This window comes from Puntigrus tetrazona, unplaced genomic scaffold (genome assembly GCF_018831695.1).
Source record: "Puntigrus tetrazona isolate hp1 unplaced genomic scaffold, ASM1883169v1 S000000003, whole genome shotgun sequence".
Lineage (NCBI taxonomy): Eukaryota > Metazoa > Chordata > Actinopteri > Cypriniformes > Cyprinidae > Puntigrus > Puntigrus tetrazona.
The window spans coordinates 4,626,917-4,634,725 of record NW_025047683.1 but is presented as its reverse complement, the minus strand read 5'-3'; positions in this window follow the sequence as shown (position 1 = coordinate 4,634,725).

Sequence of the window (7,809 nt, the reverse complement as noted above, 5' to 3'; positions counted from 1 at the left end):
TAAATAAAATCCTGCCCAATAAAGGTGTTACTGTGGGAAAAGCGTTAGTCTGGCGCGCAGGCCCTTTGTAAAACATTCATCAGCGCCTGGATTTTGGAAAGGTTATCATGCCCAAAAAAATTGTTATTGTGATGGGGTTAGTCTGTGAGCGCAGGCCTCCGGAAAACATTCATCCAGGGCCTTTATTAAATAAAATCATGCCCAAATGGATGTTATTGTTTTGAGCGCCAGGTTAGTCTGTGAGCGCAGGCCTTATAGAAAACATTCATCCAGGGCCTTTATAGAATAAAATCATGCCCAAATGGTTATTGTGATGGGGGTTAGTTTTGAGTGCAGGCCTTATAGAAAACATTCCTCCAGGGCCTTTATTAAATAAAATCATGCCCAATAAAGGCGCTACTGTGTCGGGTTCGTCGGTGGATGCAGCGCCTGGAATGTTTGGACAGGGCCTTTTTAAATAAAATCATGCCCAAATAAGTGTTATTGTGATGGGGTTAGTCTGTGAGCGCAGGCCTTATAGAGAAACATTCATCCAGGGCCTTTATAGAATCGGATCATGCCCCATGGATGTTTTGTGATGGGGTTAGTCTGTGAGCGCAGGCCTTATAGAAAACATTCATCCAGGGCCTTTATAGAAAAAAAAATTATGCCCAATAAGGTGTTAGTGTGTCCGGGGTTAGTCTGGATGTTTGGACAGGGTTTTGAGCGAAAACATTTCATCCAGGGCGAGAATCATAACATCCAAATCCGGGAAAGCGATGCCCATTAAAGTGTTACTCGTTGGCGCCTGGATGTTTGGACCAGGTTTTGGAAAATTAAAAAACCTCCAGACACGGGGCGGGTTAGTAAGTGTGAAAGCGCCCGTGAAGTGGGCTCTTAACCGGCCGAGATCGGCTGTGAGAGCGCCTGGATGTCTGGACGTAGGTTTTGAGCGGCAAAAAATCCTCCGGGTGGTGGCGGTCGAGTGGAAAGCGTCGAGAGAGTGGGGCTTAACCGGCCGAGATCGGCTGAAATATGCGCCTGGATGTTTGGACTTAGGTTTTGAAAGCAAAAAAATCCTCCCAGGGTGGCGTGGGTCGAGTGGGAAAGCGCCCGTGAAGTGGGGGCTTAACCCGGCCGAGATCGGCTGAAATATGCGCCTGGATGTCTGGACTTAGGTTTTGAGCGGCAAAAATACCTCCAGGGTGGCGGGAGGTCGAGTGGGAAAGCGTCCGTGAAGTGGGGCTTAACCGGCCGAGATCGGCTGAAATATGCGCCTGGATGTTTGGACTTAGGTTTTGAAAGCAAAAAAATCCTCCAGGGTGGCGCGGGTCGAGTGGGAAAGCGTCCGTGAAGTCGGGCTTACCGGCCGAGATCGTCTGAAATATGCGCCTGGATGTTTGGACTTAGGTTTGAAGCAGCAAAAAAAAATCCTCCAGGGTGGCGAAGGTCGAGTGGGAAAGCGCCCGGAAGTCGCACTTAACCCGGCCGAGATCGTCTGAAATATGCGCCTGGATGTTTGGACTTAGGTTTTGAGCTTAAAAAAAATTCCTCCAGGGTGGCGGAAGTCGAGTGGGAAAGCGTCGAGAAGTCGCACTTAACCCGGCCGAGATCGGCTGAAATATGCGCCTGGATGTTTGGACTTAGGTTTTGAAAGCAAAAAAAATCCTCCAGGGTGGCGGGGTCGAGTGGGAAAGCGTCGAGAAGTCGCGCATAACCGGCCGAGATCGTCTGAAATATGCGCCTGGATGTTTGGACTTAGGTTTTGAAAGCAAAAAAATCCTCCAGGGTGGCGGGAAGTCGAGTGGGAAAGCGTCCAGGAAGTCGCACTTAACCCGGCCGAGATCGTCTGAAATATGCGCCTGGATGTTTGGACTTAGGTTTTGAAAGCAAAAAAATTTCCTCCAGGGTGGCGAAGTCGAGTGGGAAAGCGTCCGGAAGTCGCACTTAACCCGGCCGAGATCGTCTGAAATATGCGCCTGGATGTTTGGACTTAGGTTTTGAAAAAAAAATTTCCTCCAGGGGTGGCGGGGTCGAGTGGGAAAGCGTCCGAAGTCGCACTTAACCGGCGAGATCGGCTGTCTGAAATATGCGCCTGGATGTCTGGACTTAGGTTTTGAAAGCAAAAAAATTTCCTCCAGGGAGGCGGGAGTCGAGTGGGAAAGCGTCCGGGAAGTCGCGCACTAACCCGGCTGAGATCGGTCTGAAATATGCGCCTGGATGTTTGGACTTAGGTTTTGAGCATAAAAAAAATTTCCTCCAGGAGGCGCGAAGTCGGAGTGGGAAAGCGTCGGGAAGGCGCATAACCGGCTGAGATCGGCTGAAATATGCGCCTGGATGTTTGGACTTAGGTTTTGAAAGCAAAAAATTTCCTCCAGGGGGCGGCGAAGTCGAGTGGGAAAGCGTCCGGGAAGCGCACTTAACCGGCTGAGATCGGTCTGGATGAAGCGCCTGGATGTTTGGACTTAGGTTTTGAAAGCAAAAAATTTCCTCCAGGGAGGCGAAGTCGAGTGGGAAAGCGTCCGGGAAGCGCACCAACCCGGCTGAGATCGGTCGGATGAAATAAGCGCCTGGATGTTTGGACTTAGGTTTTGAAAGCGCAAAAAAATTTCCTCCAGGGGCGGGTCGAGTGGGAAAGCGTCCGGGAAGCGCGCTTAACCCGGACTCGATCGGTCGGAATAAGCGCCTGGATGTTTGGACTTAGGTTTTGAGCGAAAAAATTTCCTCCAGGGAGGCGGAAGTCGAGTGGGAAAGCGTCCGAGAAGTCGCATAACCCGGCGAGATCGGCTGAAATATGCGCCTGGATGTTTGGACTTAGGTTTTGAGCGAAAAAAAATTTCCTCCAGGAGGCCGGGTCGAGTGGAAAGCGTCGAAGTCGCGCTTAACCGGCGAGATCGGCTGAAATATGCGCCTGGATGTTTGGACTTAGGTTTTGAGCGAAAAAATTTCCTCCAGGAGGCGGGTCGAGTGGGAAAGCGTCGAAGTCGCTTAACCCGGCTGAGATCGGCTGAAATATGCGCCTGGATGTTTGGACTTAGGTTTTGAGCGAGAAAAAATTTCCTCCAGGGAGGCGGGGTCGAGTGGGAAAGCGTCGAGAAGTCGCACTTAACCCGGCTGAGATCGGCTGAAATATGCGCCTGGATGATTTTCGTTTGAAAATTGCACTAAGTCAACCGGGAAAGGTCCGACTTCCATACCCTCCGAGGCTCGAGTCAGGCCGACCGAGGCCTCTTCGGGCACGATTCAAATTTCACGCGACCCGGAGGTGGCCGTTTACCAGAACAACTTTTACATCAACTTTAATTTTTTTTTTTTTTTTTTTTTTTTTTTTTCTCTAAAAACTCTGAAATTCGTGCCCTGCGCGTCGCTGCTTAACAGAGGCGAGTCTGTAGCGCAGGCCTTTGTAGAAAACATTCATCCAGGGCCTTTAATAAATAAAATCATACCCAAATCTGTGTTATTGTGTGGAGGTTAGTCTGTGGCGCAGGCCTTATGGAAAACATTCATGAGGCCTTTATTAAATAAAATCATGCCCAATAAAGAGTTAATGGGTGGGTTAGTCTGTGGCGCAGGCCTTATAGAAAAACATTTTCCAGGGCCTTTATTAAATAAAATCACGCCCAATAAAGAGTTACTGTGTCGGGTTAGTCTGTGAGGCAGGCCTTAAAAAAACTGTCATCAGGGCCTTTATTAAATAAAATCATGCCCATAAAGTGTTATTATAGCAGAGGTTAGTCTGTAGCGCAGGCCTTAAAGAAAACATTTATCAGGGCCTTTATTAAATAAAATCATGCCCAATAAAGCGTTACTGTGTCGGGGTTAGTCTGTGGCGCAGGCCTTATAGAAAACATTTTTCCAGGGCCTTTATTAAATAAAATCATGCCCAATAAAGCGTTACTGTGTCGGGTTAGTCTGTGAGCGCAGGCCTTATAGAAAACATTTTCCAGGGCCTTTATTAAGTAAAATCATGCCCAACAAAGAGTTACTGTGTCAGGTTAGTCTGTGGCGCAGGCCTTAAAGAAAACTGTCATCAGGGCCTTTATTAAATAAAATCATGCCCATAAAAGTGTTATTATAGCAGAGGTTAGTCAGTGAGCGCAGTGCTTATAGAAAACATTTTTCCAGGGCCTTTATTAAATAAAATCACGCCCAATAAAGCGTTACTGTGTCGGGTTAGTCTGTGGCGCAGGCCTTATAGAAAAACATTTTCCAGGGCCTTTATTAAATAAAATCACGCCCAATAAAGAGTTACTGTGTCGGGTTAGTCTGTGAGGTAGGCCTTAAAGAAAACTGTCATCAGGGCCTTAATTAAATAAAATCATGCCCATAAAGTGTTGTTATTATTGAGGGGTTAGTCAGTGGCGCAGGCCTTATAGAAAACATTCATCGAGGCCTTTATTAAATAAAATCATGCCCAATAAAGAGTTACTGTGTGAGAGTCAGTCTGTGGCGCAGGCCTTATAGAAAACATTTTCCAGGGCCTTTATTAAATAAAATCACGCCCAATAAAGAGTTACTGTGTCAGGTTAGTCTGTGAGCGCAGGCCTTATAGAAAAACATTCATCGAGGCCTTTATTAAATAAAATCACGCCCAATAAAGCGTTACTGTGTCGGGTTAGTCTGTGGCGCAGGCCTTATAGAAAAACATTTTCCAGGGCCTTTATTAAATAAAATCACGCCCAATAAAGAGTTACTGTGTCGGGTTAGTCTGTGAGGTAGGCCTTAAAGAAAACTGTCATCAGGGCCTTAATTAAATAAAATCATGCCCATAAGAGTGTTATTATAGCAGAGGTTAGTCAGTGAGCGCAGGCCTTATAGAAAACATTCATCGAGGGCCTTTATTAAATAAAATCATGCCCAATAAAGAGTTACTGTGCGGGAGGTCAGTCTGTGGCGCAGGCCTTATAGAAAACATTTTCCAGGGCCTTTATTAAATAAAATCACGCCCAATAAAGAGTTACTGTGTCGGGTTAGTCTGTGAGGCAGGCCTTATACAAAACATTCATCGAGGCCTTTATTAAATAAAATCATGCCCAATGAAGAGTTACTGTGTCGGGGTTAGTCTGTGGCGCAGGCCTTATAGAAAACATTCATCCAGGGCCTTTATTAAATACAATCATGCCCAATAAAGCGTTAATGTGTCGGGTTAGTCTGTAGCGCAGGCCTTAAAGAAAACTGTCATCAGGGCCTTTATTAAATAAAATCATGCCCAATGAAGCGTTACTGTGTCGGGTTAGTCTGTGGCGCAGGCCTTATAGAAACCATTTTCCAGGGCCTTTATTAAATAAAATCATGCCCAATAAAGCGTTACTGTGTCGGGTTAGTCTGTGAGCGCAGGCCTTATAGAAAACATTTTCCAGGGCCTTTATTAAGTAAAATCATGCCCAACAAAGAGTTACTGTGTCGGGTTAGTCTGTGGCGCAGGCCTTATAGAAAACATTGTTCCAGGGCCTTTATTAAATAAAATCATGCCCAATGAAGCGTTACTGTGTCGGGTTAGTCTGTAGCGCAGGCCTTATAGAAAACATTTTTCCAGGGCCTTTATTAAATAAAATCATGCCCAATAAAGCGTTACTGTGTGGGTTAGTCTGTGGCGCAGGCCTTATAGAAAACATTTTTCCAGGGCCTTTATTAAGTAAAATCATGCCCAACAAAGAGTTACTGTGTCGGGTTAGTCTGTGAGCGCAGGCCTTATAGAAAACATTGTTCCAGGGCCTTTATTAAATAAAATCATGCCCAATGAAGCGTTACTGTGTCGGGTTAGTCTGTGGCGCAGGCCTTATAGAAAACATTCAATCAGGGCCTTTATTAAATAAAAACATGCCCAAATAAGTGCTATTGTGATGGGGTTAGTCTGTGACCCCAGGCCCTGTGTAAAACTGTCACCCAGGGCCTTTATAGAGTAAAATCATGCCCAATAAGGTTAGGGTTAGGGTTAGGGTTAGGGTTAGGGTTAGGGTTAGGGTTAGGGCTAGGGTTAGGGTTAGGGTTAGGGTTTGGGTTAGGGTTAGGGTTAGGGCTAGGGTTAGGGTTAGGGTTAGGAGTTAGGGCTAGGGTTAGGGTTAGGGTTAGGGTTAGGGTTAGGGTTAGGGTTAGGGTTAGGGTTAGGGTTAGGGTTAGGGTTAGGGCTAGGGTTAGGGTTAGGGTTAGGGTTAGGGTTAGGGTTAGTCTGTGGCATGGGCCTTATAGAAAACATTCATCAGGGCCTTTATTAAATAAAATCATGCCCAAATAAGTATTATTGTGATGGGGTTAGTCTGTGAGCGCAGGCCTTATAGAAAACATTCATCCAGGAGTCTCTATTAAATAAAATCATGCCCAATAAGGTGTTACTGTGTAGGGTTAGTCTGTGGCGCAGGCCCTTTGTAAAACATTCATCAGGGCCTTTATTAAATAATATCATGCCCAAATAAGTGTTATTGTGATGGGGTTAGTCTGTGGCGCAGGCCTTATAGAAAACATTCATCAGGGCCTTTATTAAATAAAATCATGCCCAAATAAGTGTTATTGTGATAGGGTTAGTCTGTGAGCGCAGGCCTTATAGAAAACATTCATCAGGGCCTTTATAGAATAAAATCATGCCCAAATAAGTGTTATTGTGATGGGGTTAGTCTGTGAGTGCAGGCCTTATAGAAAACATTCCTCCAGGGCCTTTATTAAATAAAATCATGCCCAATAAAGGCGCTACTGTGTCGGGTTAGTCTGTAGCGCAGGCCTTTGTAGAAAACATTCATCCAGGGCCTTTTTAAATAAAATCATGCCCAAATAAGTGTTATTGTGATGGGGTTAGTCTGTGAGCGCAGGCCTTATAGAAAACATTCATCCAGGGCCTTTATAGAATAAAATCATGCCCACATAAGTGTTATTGTGATGGGGTTAGTCTGTGGCGCAGGCCTTATAGAAAACATTCATCCAGGGCCTTTATAGAAAAAAATTATGCCCAATAAGGTGTTAGTGTGTAGGGGTTAGTCTGTGGCGCAGGCCCTTTGTAAAACATTCATCAGGCGAGAATGAAATAAAGCGATGCCCATTAAAGTGTTACTGCGTTGGGGTTATGTGTGAGCCCAGGCCCTTTGGAAAATTGAAATCCAGACACGGGGTTCGTAAATGTGTGTGTCGAGAAGTCGCTCTTAACCCGGCCTTGATCGGCTGTGCAGCGCCTGGATGTCTGGGCGTAGGTTTTGAGCAGCAAAAAAATCCTCCAGGGTGGAGGTCGAGTGGGAAAGCGTCGAGAAGTCGCACTTAACCCGGCGAGATCGGCTGAAATATGCGCCTGGATGTTTGGACTTAGGTTTTGAAAGCAAAAAAATCCTCCAGGGTGGCGCGGGTCGAGTGGGAAAGCGTCGGGAAGTCGCACTTAACCGGCCGAGATCGTCTGAAATATGCGCCTGGATGTCTGGACTTAGGTTTTGAGCGGCAAAAATACCTCCAGGGTGGAGAAGTCGAGTGGGAAAGCGTCGAGAAGTCGCACTTAACCCGGCGAGATCGGCTGAAATATGCGCCTGGATGTCTGGACTTAGGTTTTGAAAGCAAAAAAATCCTCCAGGGTGGCGAAGTCGAGTGGGAAAGCGTCCGGGAAGTCGCACTTAACCCGGCCGAGATCGTCTGAAATATGCGCCTGGATGTTTGGACTTAGGTTTTGAAAGCAAAAAAATCCTCCAGGGTGGCGAAGTCGAGTGGGAAAGCGTCGGAAGTCGCACTTAACCGGCGAGATCGTCTGAAATATGCGCCTGGATGTCTGGACTTAGGTTTTGAGCGGCAAAAAAATACCTCCAGGGTGGAGAGGTCGAGTGGGAAAGCGTCCGAGAAGTCGCATAACCCGGCGAGATC